Genomic DNA, 14,683 nt, shown 5'->3' with positions numbered 1-14,683 from the left:
TGAAGAAGTTACTGAATCAGAGGAGACCTGGTACATTCCCCATCACCTGGTGTGCCACAATGCTAAATCCAGACTGGTCTTCAATTGTTCATTCAGGTATCAAGGTCTTTCTCTGAATGATCAGCTTCTGCCAGGTCCTGCACTCGGCCCATCATTGTTGGGAGTCCTTTTGAGATTCAGGCAACACACCGTGGCTGTAAGTGCAGACATTCGCGGAATGTTCCATCAGATCCACCTGTTGCCTGAGGACAGACCTCTACTCCGCTTCATCTGGCGAGATTTACATAGTGAGAACTGTCCAGACGTCTATGAATGGCAGGTCTTACCATTCGGTACAACCAGCAGCCCATGTTGTGCCATTTTTGCTGTTCAACAGCATGCTCGCAATAACCAAGAGAGTTACCCAGATGCTTTACAAACAGTGCAGCAGAGTTTTTATGTGGACAACTATTTGGCAAGCTTTCCAACCGCATCAGAGGCCAAGCTCACAATCGATCGACTGCGCAATCTGCTGTCAGAGGGTGGATTTGACCTCAGACAATGGGCTAGCAACCAGTCATCAGTGATAGCACATCTACCCACTGAAGCAAGGTCCTTGGCTGCAGAACAATGGCTAGTGCAGAACAAGACTGATCCAATGGAGCCAGCTTTGGGTCTCAGGTGGAATTGTGCTGCTGATACTTTAGGATACCACTATCGTCCCATTGAACATGCCGCATTAACAATGAGAACAGCCTATCAAGTGCTAGCAACGCAGTATGATCCCTTGGGCTTCATTGTGCCTTTCACCACGCGAGCAAAAGTGCTCATTCAACAGCTGTGGTCAAAAAAAAGAGATTGGGATGACCCAAATTTGCCGCCAGATCTTCAGGCTGCCTGGAACACCTGGGAAAAAGAGTTACAGCATCTTAGTGTGATAACCATTCCACGCTGTTACTCATCTTTCCCTAATGATGTTCAAAGAAAATATGACCTCCATGTGTTTTGCGACGCATCCGAGAGGGCTTATGGAGCGGTGGCTTACTTAGTAGAGTACACCGAAGATGTCATTCATACTTCCTTTGTCATGGCTAGATCGCGAGTTGCTCCCAAGAGGCAGCAGTCCATGCCTCGCTTGGAACTATGCGCAGCATTGGCAGGAGCCCAGCTAGCAAAGCTTTTGAATGATGAGATCACTCTCACTCTCCAGCGGACAATTCTCTGGACGGATTCTACAACTGTGCTGGAGTGGCTTCAGTCCGACTCATGTAGGTTCAAAGTCTTCGTTGGAACACGAGTCTCAGAAATACAGGAGTTGACAGAGCACAGTGCTTGGCGGTACGTAGACACGCAGCAGAACCCAGCGGATGATATCACAAGAGGTAAACCGCTCTTAAACTTTACTGTGCCTGGTCGCTGGAGTCAGGGACCATCATTTCTAAAACTGGGTTCTGAGCACTGGCCAAAGAGACCTGAACAGACAAAATCAGAAAAGTTACCTGAACTGAAGAGTCTCACTATCTGCTGCCTAACCACTACGGAACCAGATCAAACCCGTCTAGATGCCGCTCAGTTCAGCACATGGAAAGAGTTAGTGGAAGCAACTCGACAAGCCTGTCAAAAGGTTACAAATGATTCGATAAACACCCAGCTCATCAATCATCGTGAAGCAGAATTGGTCCTACTGAGAGAGTGTCAGGCTTCAAGTTTTCCTGAGGAAATAGCAGCCCTCAGAACACACAAACTTATACCAAGCCACAGTCGACTAAGGTGTTTAGCTCCAGAGTGGGATCCAAAGACTAACATACTCCGAGTCGGAGGACGATTACGGAGAATGGAAAGCCCAAATGTTGAACAAATTCATCCAGTAGTGCTAGATCCACAGCATCCAGCAACGAAGCTACTCATTAAAGACTTCGACGAGCGTTTGTTGCACCCGGGTACAGAACGAGTGTATGCGGAAATACGGAGGCAATACTGGATCTTGCGGGGGCGCCAAGCAGTTAAACACCACCAGCTTAACTGTGCATCCTGTCAACGATGGCGAGCTCAGCCTAAAGTACCACAGATGGCAGATTTGCCACCAGAGCGCCTCAGGCTTCTCTGCCCGCCGTTTTATTCTACAGGAGTGGACTGTTTCGGCCCATATCATGTCAAAATAGGCAGAAGGATTGAGAAGCGTTGGGGTGTCATTTTCAAATGCCTCACCACAAGAGCTGTTCACATAGAGCTTCTCAACTCTATGGATGTGGACGCTTTTCTGCTTGCTCTTCGACGATTCATAGCCAGACGTGGCAGACCAAAGGAGATCAGGTCGGATTGTGGCACAAACTTTCGTGGTGCCGAAAGAGAACTGCGAGAAGCCTTTGCAGCGATGGAATCTCAATTAAAAGAGCAGTTAGCAGATTACCAGATCCTCTTCAAGTTCAATCCGCCCAATGCTCCTCACTTTGGTGGTGTTTGGGAGCGAGAGGTCCGCTCTATTAAAGCTGCTCTCCAGGTAGCAGTGGGGAGTCAGTCCGTCTTTGAAGATGTTCTGTCTACGGTCTTAGTAGAAGTAGAGGGCATTTTGAATTCAAAACCCCTGGGATACATCTCAGCAGACATCGCAGACCTCGACGCCATTACACCAAACCTTCTGCTCATGGGGCGGCGGGATGCATCGCTTCCACAGGTGGCCTATGCCTCAGGAGAAATGGGACGGCGCAGATGGCGACATTGTCAAAATCTTGTGGACCAGTTTTGGTCTCAATTCACAAGGAACTACTTACCTACGCTCCAGACACGCCAGAAATGGCACAAACCATCGGACAATCTGGCTGTAGGCTCAGTGGTCTTGATAATTGATCCACAACTTCCAAGAGCTCAGTGGCCTATTGGTAAAGTGGTTAAGACTGTGGTCAGTAAGGATGGGTGTGTGAGAACAGCAGATGTCCTGGTCAGAGGCAAAGTGTACACCAGGCCAGTGGCCCGCCTCATTCTGTTGCCTGCTCTTGAGGATGACAACAAAGACTCTTAAAGAATTCTCTTAACTGACACATTTGCTGCTCAAATGTGGGGGCGGCTGTTGTGAATTCTTTAATTATATGGCTTTCAATATTATGTATCCCGCTGTATTTTATATGTAAGCAGGGTGTATTATGCAAAATACTTAATCCATATGGAAAGAACGTACTACGCAATTTATAGTGGATACGGTTTGGGCGTAAGTGATGCGTTCTCTGTTACGTTTACGGAGCTGTCAGAATATGACGCAGTTTTTCACCCGTGCAGCATCTCTGAGTGCAAGACAAAGTTATTGATGCAGTAAGTTTATCTATGACTTTATGGTTGTAATACTGGATGTTTATACTGCTGAGACTGTCTCTGGCATTAAGCCTGTTAGTCGCGGGTGTTTCGCGATCTTTATGATGATTAGTTCGCCACGGGAAACCCACGTGAAACGCACGTGAAAGTGCCGCTAGCATCGCGGCTTATCTTACTAATAGTGGCTACCTCGTTTAGTTATGTTTATGATTCTCATATATTCTATATTTGTTATACTTTAATACCAAAATGAGGATGGTGTAATGTACCTGAAGTGGTTTATATGCTCTTTTTATATTCAGTTTATTTCCTTGTTCTTATACTGCTAAAGAGACTGAGCGAGCTGGTAATATTGTTTGATTTGTAATCTGCTGTTTTATCACAACAGTATGTGGACATTTAAGTTTGGCATTTAGTTATTTACTTCTGTTTAATTTGTTTATTACAGAAACTACCTACAGTTGTATACTGCCATGTGTACAAGGTTGAAACTTGCACTATTAAAAGGTGGAAACGAAATCTGATGACTCCTCCTCTCTGATCAGAGTGCTGAAGTGGTTAACACCATTAAAGAACTGGCATTCAGTGGGGCGATCCCCAACATGTAGTCTCTAAACAATAATAATAATGTTTACTTTAGTGCCTTCAGTCACTGCTCAAGATACTGTATAAATAAAGTAAACAAGACAAGCAAATCCAACAATAACAACTAACCAGGGTCTGAAATTAACAGGGGCTTGGGGCACAACAAAAATGCCCCCAAATTAAACATAAGGGGGCAAAATATGCCCCAATTAAAATAAACCTTTTATGGCTGTCGTGATTAAAGCGAAATTTGAAAATTTTCAGAAAATGTTGATTGAGGTTTTACATTGAGATCTGCTCATGTTGCATTATTCTTCTTTTTAAAGGGGTACTTCAGCGCTGGGAAGATGAATGTGTATTTAAACTGGGTCATTTATGTAGTAGAAATGTGAAATTATTTTTGAATTTGGTTCCTTCTAGACTGAGAAGAGACAGAAAATGTATTTTTGTCTCATGTGGATGAAAGACAACAACTCCCAGAATGCACTTGCTTCGCTGCCCAACGAGGCCACTCCCAAAGCCACGGCTACTGGTTATCACTTGCCCACCGCGGCACCACCCCCACCGTCGTTTTGATTTTCATAGTAATACAAACATTTCGTTCAGTTAGAGAATAAACACTACAATTAAAAACTGAACGTGTCTTTTCAATAACGTGTGAGTGAGCCGAAAGAAAGTCACGGCACAGACGCAGCAGGAGTCCGATTTCATTCATCACGAGAATAGCGTTTTCGTTTGCGTTTCATTCATCACAGTCTGGCGCGTTTTCAGATCATGCCTATGGAAGCTAAACTTTCAGAAGAATTAATTGAAAAGTTGAAACACTCACTTTGCTCCGCACCGCTCTGTTATTAATGCCCGATCCGAGCGGCCGTGCGCATTTACATTCTGTGAGTGAGATCCCTCCCCAATAGAAAACATGCGGAACTAGCTCCTTCTACTGGCTGTAGTCTATAGCCACTGGCCAAAAAATCCTCAGATGACGCAAAATGACGATATTTGCATCATCTGAGGATTTTTTCCAGAAATAAAATGCATAATTCTCTCGTCTCAGGGGGATATGAGGAGGGAAAGTACCATAATTAGAATATACTACCGGTTTTCTACTGATACAAAGCTTAATGCTAAATCGCTGAAGTAACCCTTTAAAGGGTTAGTTCACCCAAAAATGAAAATTCTGTCATTAATTACTTACCCTCATGTCGTTCGACACCCGTAAGACCTCCGTTCATCTTCGGAACACAAATTAAGATATTTTAGTTGAAATCCGAATCAGCAGTTTGGATCGACAAATTTCAGCAGTTTGGCGGTTTGACACGCGATCCGAATCATGATTCGACTCACTGATTCATAACGCTTCGAAGCTTCATGAGGCCGTGTTTTGAAATCGCCATCACTATATAAGTCGTTATTTAGGGTTTTTTTGCGCACAAAAACTATTCTCGCCAATTCATAAAGTTATTTTAGAACCACTGTAGTGAGATGGACTTTGTAACGACGTCTTTAGTACCTTTTAAGGGTCTTGAGAGTGAACCGTGCATTGTGTCAATGGAGGCCTTTCAGAGCCATCAGATTTCAACTAAAATATCTTAATTTGTGTTCCGAAGATGAACGGAGGTCTTACGGGTGTCGAACGACATGAGGGTAAGCAATTAATGACAGAATTTTCATTTTTGGGTGAACTAACCCTTTAAGCATTTTTTGCAGCGTTTATAACCCATCACACATTTCTGTTGAGCAATGGCCAATCAGAGGCAGTCAGATTTAGTAACCACAGAACACGCTGGAATTTTGTTCTCTCTTGCGAATGATCTTATCCTAAACAACAAAGTGCAGATACAAAGTAAAAGATTCAAGTGCTTCTTGTCATTATACAGTATATAACAGGGGGTTTTTTTTGTGCCAGAGTGCATAACTTACACTAGACTGTCATGGACCACTTATTGGTTAGTTATTTTTAAGGTTTGAGAAATATAATTTTACATTGAGATGCTTAAGAGTAAAGGCCCGTAATCACCAAGGATGATAACTATAATGATAAAGATATAGTTCTAAAAATCGTCCTCAATATTAAAGAATAGCAGAGTTCACACATCAGCTATAACGATAACAGGACAGAGAAACGATAATCACTTTCAGAAAGATCTTTTCCCGCTGATGAACAACGATAAAAACATTGACAGTCAATTAGAATCCATCCTGCTGTTAGGAGCTCGTGCATGTAAAGTGACACTCGTTTAGAATAACAGAACGATATCGTCTGCTGGTGTCGACGCTAATATAGTCTTATATACTTATAGTTATATATATATATATATATATATATATATATACCTTAAGTCAAGACACTGTCCTTCTGAATATCATTTGTTTGGGCTTAACAGCAACCAGACATTCTGAAATTCATCATCAACGATTTATCATAATGCCAAGTTGTCTGTTAGAACAGATGAATGTTTTGGATGGTGAAGTCTGTAAACTGGTGAGCATTTGTGCCATTTATTTGCATGTACACTTTACCATCAAAATAGTGATGGTAGTTTCATAGTACAAATGAAATGTGTCCAGACACTGAGATTATTTTTGTCACTCCTGAGCCATATACTGCTCTTGATCAAACCTGTGAAACTGAGTCATTGATCTGGGTTTGAAGCATTAGGCGTGAAGAAGCCAACTCTAAAACATCACATCCTCCCTGCAATTTGTCAGATTAGCAGGTTCAAACATCACAGAGCAAGACCAATCAAACTGTAGCAGCAGCCAGAGACATTTCTCTGAGAATTTTATGTCATCTTGGGTATCTGAAGGACATACAAATCAAAGATGTGGAGCCATAAAGCAAAATTATACATAATTCCTCAACAGCTATTGTAAAATGTTCACCACCTGTTATGTTCAAACTGCAGGTCAATACAGATCTTCATCACAAATGTGTTTCTGTTTATCCTGTTTCCTTTTCCTTTTTAATCTTTCTGATAAATAACTCTTTCCCAGCCAGTGTTTAAAAAAGAAAAAAGTTGCCAACCACCGCCAGCATTTTTGGTAATTTCTTTAACAAAAAACGTATGGCCCCCAGAATATTTTGTTGCATGAATATCTGAACATGCAATACATCAAAAGAAAGAACAGAGCCTCTGCTTTTAAAAAATAAAATCCATTTTATTCTAGCTTCATGCACTCTTTTTTATCAACACTTGAATATGGCTGTGTTTCATAAAACAGCAACATTTCGAGCTTTGAGCATTTTGAACATTTTGACGATCAAAACATAGATGGAGTAGATCGAGTCCATGAACACCCCCAAAGCTTGCACTACCACTTCCTGGGTCGACATTTCACTCTGTAAAATGAGGCCATTTTGATTTATATGCTGTTTATTGTTGATGGTCGGCTTGCATATGAGATCGCTCGTTTCTGCCTCTTCTTTGCCTGTGTTTTGATCTGGAGATACTGTACTCGTTCAGGAGATGTGTAATCGCACCCCCTATACCAGTGGTTCTCAAAGTGTGGTACAAGTACCACGAGTGGTACTCAGGCTGCTTCTAGTGGTACGCAGAGGAATCACTAAATACATTAATGTTAAAACACATACATTTTAATTTAATCTTTGAGTAGTTTTAAGTGCAGTACAATTTTAATTTGACTTTACAACAAATTTTAATTTAATCATTATTCAATTATTTTATTTACCTGTATGTAAGCACAGTGCAGTGTTAATGTACAAGCTGTGTATTTACAATGTTAAAGTGGCTGACAACAATAAATATTCTTATTAGGAATAAACTGCCTAGTTTTTGAACTGTGCAGAGCTGTAACTGAATAGTTAGGCCCTACGCTACTGTATTTTAATGTTGGTCATTATGGTCATTATAGCCAAATATTTTCTGAGGTTGTACTTGATATAAAAAGTTTGAGAACCACTGCCCAATACTAGAACAGTGAAAACACAAAAAGCCATAAAACCTCGTCAATCCATAGTTTTCACGTGTTGTCACACGCTTATAGGAACGCCCACCTGGAGGGCAAAACAAGGCTCTCCTCCATTGCCCGCTAGTAATTTTTACCAGGTTTGTAGTCAGTATTAATGCGGTAAGACAGTGATATTAAAATACCAAAATCAATATACACCTTATTGATGTTGCATACTTTGTACAGGAAAGCAGACGAACACAGAATATTAGTGCAACACAAGGATTCTCGTTAGGTGTTTTCCCCATCGAAATCCATTATAAAGAAAACGTGTTGCGTTCATATTCTTGCCTCATCTACTCTTCTGTATATAGTATGCATCATCAAAAAGGTGTTAACTGAATTTTATCTTTTAATATCACTGTTTTAGTACATTACAGCTCTTTAAGGGTGGGTTGCACTAAGGATTCTTTAGCCTGTCATCAGTTCACCCTCCGTCAGCTGCTTGATCAGCTCTATAACATTTTACTGCGTAATTAATCTGTGTTTAAAATGAAGTGGTGCAACAACTCAATTTAAAATAAAACCCCATATAAACAAATCCTTTAAACGTTGCTTAATTTAATCCTTATTGGTGCAGCTCACCCTATAGTGTTTTTCACGTTAAACGTTTTAAAAACGTCCCGCTGTTTTCAGTGATTGAAATACTGCAGCAGGTGCTGTATATGGATCATAAGTGCCCAAAACGTGGGCACTTATGTCTTGTTCACATATTATATCTTGTTCACATATTTTAGTTTTAAGATGGAAATTTGAAAGGCTTGTGCTGCAGTTGTATGGAGTTCTATGGCGGTTTTGCCCTCCAAGGATCCGCGACAGTTACGTGACGGAAAACTATGGATAGACCCTTTTCACAGTCATCAATATCGTAAATCCTGCAACGTTTTTTGTTTTTTCATTTTTTTTTAAATATATGTACATTTATAACACTAATACTTTGTATTTTATTACTTTTGCACCAAATTACAATAAAAAAAGTTACCGCTGATGTGAGGGTCTTTAGTAATAGCGTCTATGGGAGTGATGGTAAAAATTAACATATTTCTCTCTATTCACTGCCGTTATCAATCTCACTCTATTTATTCCCTCTTTTTGAAAGTTGTGAAATCACTACTGTGGCGTTTTTCTTTTGCTATGTGAGCAAATGGGCACACAAAAAAAATATTTAATGTATACTCTCATTCACAGCTATAATATTTAACCCAACTATGACGACTTCCGCTCTGAGAAACCCGGAAATGTGAAAAGGGTCTATAGCTGGGAAGCGTTTTCTCATAAAAGACGAGATAACTCGTCAATGAATGTCATTTTAAATAATAATTTTCTTTGCTTATTATGTCAAAACCATAGACTGTAAAAAAAAAAAAATATGGACATAGTGTCCGTGATGTCACCCATAGGATTCTGAAGAACAGTTTTGAAGCGTAAAGTAGGGTCTAGCTGGCCGTTGCCATCTTGGCAGCGCGTCATCACGCGTCACTCCCGGATAATAGAAAATGGGCAAAGAGGCGGGACCAGGGTGGAGCTGAGGTGACGCAATGACTAACAGACAGCAGATAAATGGCTATCCACCTGTCACTCAAAGTGGCTGCGCCCTTAATTATGCAGAAATTTAAAGGTCCCATGGCATGGCATTTTTCTATTATTTTATAATGTTTCCTGAGGTGTACTTATATTGTTAGTATGACTTTTAATTCATAAAAAGTCATAATTTAGAAATAAAAGGCATTTTTTCTATACTGCTGTTTGCCCTGTGGCTGAATGCCCTGCTTCAAGAGGCGTGTCTGCTGTGAGACTTCAGTAAAAACGCCCACTGTTGTGATTGGCTGACATCTTTGCACTTTAAATGAGCGGAGGGGGCGTGGTTTAACGAGGTCTACGAGGCACGAGCTGCTGCCAGAGAGACGGATGGACCTGAGTTCACTTCACATCAGTTCTCAGCATGTCTGAACTGTTGTAGTTACAGCATATACTTCAGGTTATTAGTCTATTTCTAGTCGGAGGGACTGTCACTCATGTCAGAAAGTTAGTAACTTTAGTAAATTATGGATCAGCGCTGACTGGAGACGCGAACCGTTTAGAACGATTCAGTCCGATTTGGTGAACTGATTCGGTTCAATAAAAAGAACCGGTTCAAAAGAAACATTGTTCGCGAACCGGACATCACTAACGTACCAGAAACGGAGCTCAGCGATCGCTAACAAAGTTATTTATAGTAACTACTGAGTTATGAGAGCGCTGTCAGTCAGCGCGAGTTTATTGTGTTTGTATCTGAGAGTTCTGAATAAACACGAGTCCCAGTCACACCGAGTCTTCATCATTATTACCAACTTTGTAACACATGCAAAGTACCATTACAGCTGTCGAGATGAACGAGTTAAAAGTAAGTGTTGATAATAGCATTATTTTTAAAATAAAATAAAAACGTCAGTGACGCGCGTTGAGTACACAGCGCAAACAAAGACACAACAGCAGTAATCGAATGTAATCCAGTTTATTGTGGGGCTAGGCTGGCTTGCCCGGATATGCTCACGCTTACCCCCCTTCTGCTTAATCTCACGCCGCGTTTGGTGCCTCCGCTGTGGGCCAGATGCAGTACTGGGGGTCGGGGATGTTGAAGGCCAACGGCCAGTGCAGCGGCGTGTGTGAGGTTTATCTCTAAAGATGTTGAGCAGAAACTCATGACTGTATGCATATTTTAGAACCGATAGACGCGACGAGGACGTACTGACTCACAAGATAGAAAACACGAAAACACCGTTCTGTCGGGAGAGAGAGAAGCCGCAGTGTGTGCACGAATAATAAATAATTAGCTACACATCAGAAATCACTGATCACAGATCAGAAGGAACTGAAAAAAGACTTCTGTTTTCATTTGTACATCCAAACACTGAGAAACTGCCAGCATTCACTCGTTCACAACCCATGATCTCTCGAGCGTTTGCATGGGCGTGCCAGATGCTCTGGGTGGAGGAAAGGGAGGTAACCGTTCCTGCTTGGACGTCAAACCAGGAGACTTCAGGATTGGCTCGTCTCGCCTGTCATTTTCTCAAAGGCAGAGAAAGACAGCCAGAACTCGGGTTTACACCGAGCAACATTTCTATCCACTTGGGGACAATATTCAGGCTAGGGGAACTCATTTTAATGTTGAAAAACCTCATAAAATGAAAATTACATGCCATGGGACCTTTAAGACTTTATATAATGTAAACGAATGAGTTATAAAAAAAATTCACCCCCCTCACAGTTGTCATGAAGGGCAAAATTAGCCGTATAGACCAAAGCCACAATTTGTACCAGGCTGTAAACATGTGTTTTTCTGCTGTAAAGTTGGGCATTTTAACATGGGGCTAAATGAGATTCTGCAGTTTAAGTCACTTCCATATTGGCTTCAAGAGAAAATGCGGGAGGTTGCTGCTTGGTCAAAACTAGCTTAGCAACAGGCTTACAAAAAACAATCCAACCCTCTCCATTGACTTTGCATTGCGTGAAGCGGTCTCCTTGTCATTTCTGACTTATAACAAAAAACAGAACAATGTCTAAAAGCTGCTATGTGACAGGCTGCACAGATTGAAATAATATCAGATTTGTCTAATTTTAAATAAACAAAAAACAGAGATGAAAAATTTACTTAAGTAAGAAATTGACTTTTGCTATGCACTGTTAGACATTTCTGTAATTTGTACAGTTATTTACTATATATCACCCAGTATAATACTGTAAATTCTCTTTACAGTAAATAACTGTAATTCCCGTTGCATCATGGGTATTTTCTATGACGTCAAACACCAAATACAGTGATTTCCTGTATTTTTTAAAAATAAAGTATAATACTGTATTTACCACAACGGCCTATTTGGCACAATTGGGATCGACAGGATTTGCTTGAGATTTATATTAGGAACCATACGTGCAGCGTTGAAAGTTTCACCCGAGGAGAGAGCTCACGGTTCCAGAGAACATATGAGCTGTGTCCGGACACCCTGCGAAGATTTTTTCATCCCCCGTGAGAACGGCAAACAAGCAAGGTAAGTGTGATTTGTACTATCCGCGGTTGTCTGCACCCCAATTTTAGCTTGTCAGCATTGGTGCTAAAAACTGAGGTAAACCTAACGTTTTATGAATTTATTGAATTAGATTAGGAACCGGTGCAGCGTTGTAAGTTTTGCCCGAGGAGAGAACTCACAGTCCGGACAACATACTTTACATAACGTTAGGTTATCATTTGCTTAAACTTTGCTGTTAAAACTGAGGTAAACCTAACGTTTTATTTTAAAAAAATGAGTATATTGAATTAGATTAGGAACCAGTGCAGCCAGCGTTGTGTGTAACGTTACTGCCCGAGGAGAGAGCTCACGGCCCGGACAACATACTTTATAACGTTAGGTTATCATTTGCTTAAACTTTGCTGCTAAAAACTGAGGTAAACCTAACGTTTTCTTTAAAAAAAAATTAGTTTATTGAATTAGATTAAGAACCAGTGCAGCCAGCGTCGTGTGTAACGTTACTGCCCGAGGAGAGAGCTCACGGCCCGGACAACATACTTTACATAACGTTAGGTTATCATTTGCTTCAGCTTTGGTACTAAAACTGAGGTAACATAAACCTAACGTTTTATTTTTAAAAAGACTTAACGTTAGTGAGTTTATTGAATTAACTTTACCAATACAATGAAGATTTTGTTTATCGAGCATATTAAGCGTACATTAGGACGACGTTAGTTAGTAAATTAACGTTGGCCACTAGTTGCAAAAAATAATGTCGTTAACAAGCAAAGTTTACATTTGGATTGACATTATTTATTTAACATTTTAGATAAGAATACCAGGAGCCTGCCTGTGCTGTGCGACACTGGAACTCATACAACGGTAAGTAACGTTACTCCTCTTCCCAGCGGGCACCTTGATGTCAATTTGACGTCAAATATGAGTCAAGACTTGACCAATATACTGTACTCACCATTTTAAATTCAGTTTGGACAGCAATTTCTTCCAGTGTTAATTAGGTGAAAATCGGAAGTTAATCCCACACTAAAATTGATTTTATGGATATGTTGGCCAAAATTTTTGACGTTCAATTTACATCAAATCAATGTCATGTTTTAGACATCAAATTGATGTCATATTGACATCACATTGATATCAATATTTAGTAATTATTTTTCTTTAAGTTTAAGTATTTTTTCTTAACTGAGGCCTCGAAACACGTCCATTTGGCATTTCCTTTCGAACTGTGTTGGATTTGTAACATATTTTACATGAATCAATGTTTTAAAATCGTTGTGTTTGCAAAAAAAACAATAAAAAAATCTTAAATGATAAAAGTGCCACAATTGTCCCACTATCATGTGGAGGAGTGGCATTTTGCATTAAAATGTAATGTGTTAATTATAAATGCTTATGTTTGTAAATGCTGCGTGACTTTGACGTGTTTTAATGGGCGTGCTCGTTGAACATTCAACTCGATTTCAAACACTGGAGCGCACAGAGTTGCCATGGAAACGGCGCAGCAAGCAACAGCTGACAACCAACCGACAAGCCGCAAAGCTCCCTCTGTCGCTGTTGTTTTTTACTGCTTTCAGGTGAGTTTAGTCTGTAAAGTTACACAAATAATACACACAACTGTTCCTGACCCCTTTCTTACGTGTAATTGACGCTTCTGTTGAATATTTACTTTATAGAAATGTAACTTTAGCGTCTTCGAAGTTCATTAGCATCTCAACCGCCTCAGAACAGGTAAGTTAACGTTAACGTAAGCTCTTGTTTATAAAAGTTTGGACTTTTAATCAAATATTTATGGTAGATGACAGGTTTTGATAGTTTTTGTAAAGGTTTTGCTGCCAATTGAATGGGTCATTAGAAGTTGTCTAATTAATTTACAGTAACGTTAAATGTTAATCGATGACCACTTAACTTACACAGAAAAAAATGCGATCGCGAAAATTGTCTGAAACTGGTTAAAATATTGATAAAAATGTTCTGTGATTTCAGGAAGAACAAAATAACCCCTCTACAACAGAGGGGAAGCTCTCAAGATCCCTACATGTCTGAAGGAAGCAGCTGACAGAGAAGTAGGAAACACAGGTGAACTGAAGAAGTTAATTAATCTCATATCCATTTTAACAATATTTTTCACCTATCACATACATCTATCTTCTCTTTATTTTCTCATATTAAATGTTTTATTTATTTAATTCATTTTAGAAGGCTTTGACATCCAAATATAAGTGACGCTGTATGAACAATATTAAATGAATAAGTAACGTTAACTAAAAACATAAATTCTGATACCCTAAGAATAACAGAAATATGTTCTGTATTAAACTTTCTCTTTTCTGAGAAAGATCTTTTTTTTTACCTTTCTTTCTCACATTTCACCTCTGCTGTAGCTTCTATCCTTTTAATACACCTGGCATTGTATACTAAATATTGTTTGCTCTGTGATAAATTGTTTATGTTGATGCTTTCCAGGTTGAAGCCCTGCACCGTAGCAGAGTTGGAGTGGATCTCCTATTGAACATCTCTTAAGGCGCTATGAACCATGTGACTAGTAAGTGAAACCTCAAACATACACGTTCAAAAGTTTGGTGTTGGTGTTGTATATCTTTTAAAAAAGTCTCTAATGCCCACCAAGACTGCATTTATTTGATTAAAAGTACAGTAAAGACAATAACATTGTGAAAGAATATTAAAACAGCTGTTTTCTAATTTGAATATATTTTAAAGTGTAATTTATTCTTTATTAGAATGGCAGCACAACACAGAAAGTATAACACTAGCTTTAGAGAGTTTAAATGACTTTGTGAATAAATGATGAACAAGTGATGGTTGCTGAAAATAGTATT

The sequence above is a fragment of the Gobio gobio genome, assembly GCF_949357685.1.
Source record: "Gobio gobio genome assembly, chromosome: 22".
Taxonomy (NCBI): domain Eukaryota; kingdom Metazoa; phylum Chordata; class Actinopteri; order Cypriniformes; family Gobionidae; genus Gobio; species Gobio gobio.
Note: the sequence above shows the minus strand (reverse complement) of the source record.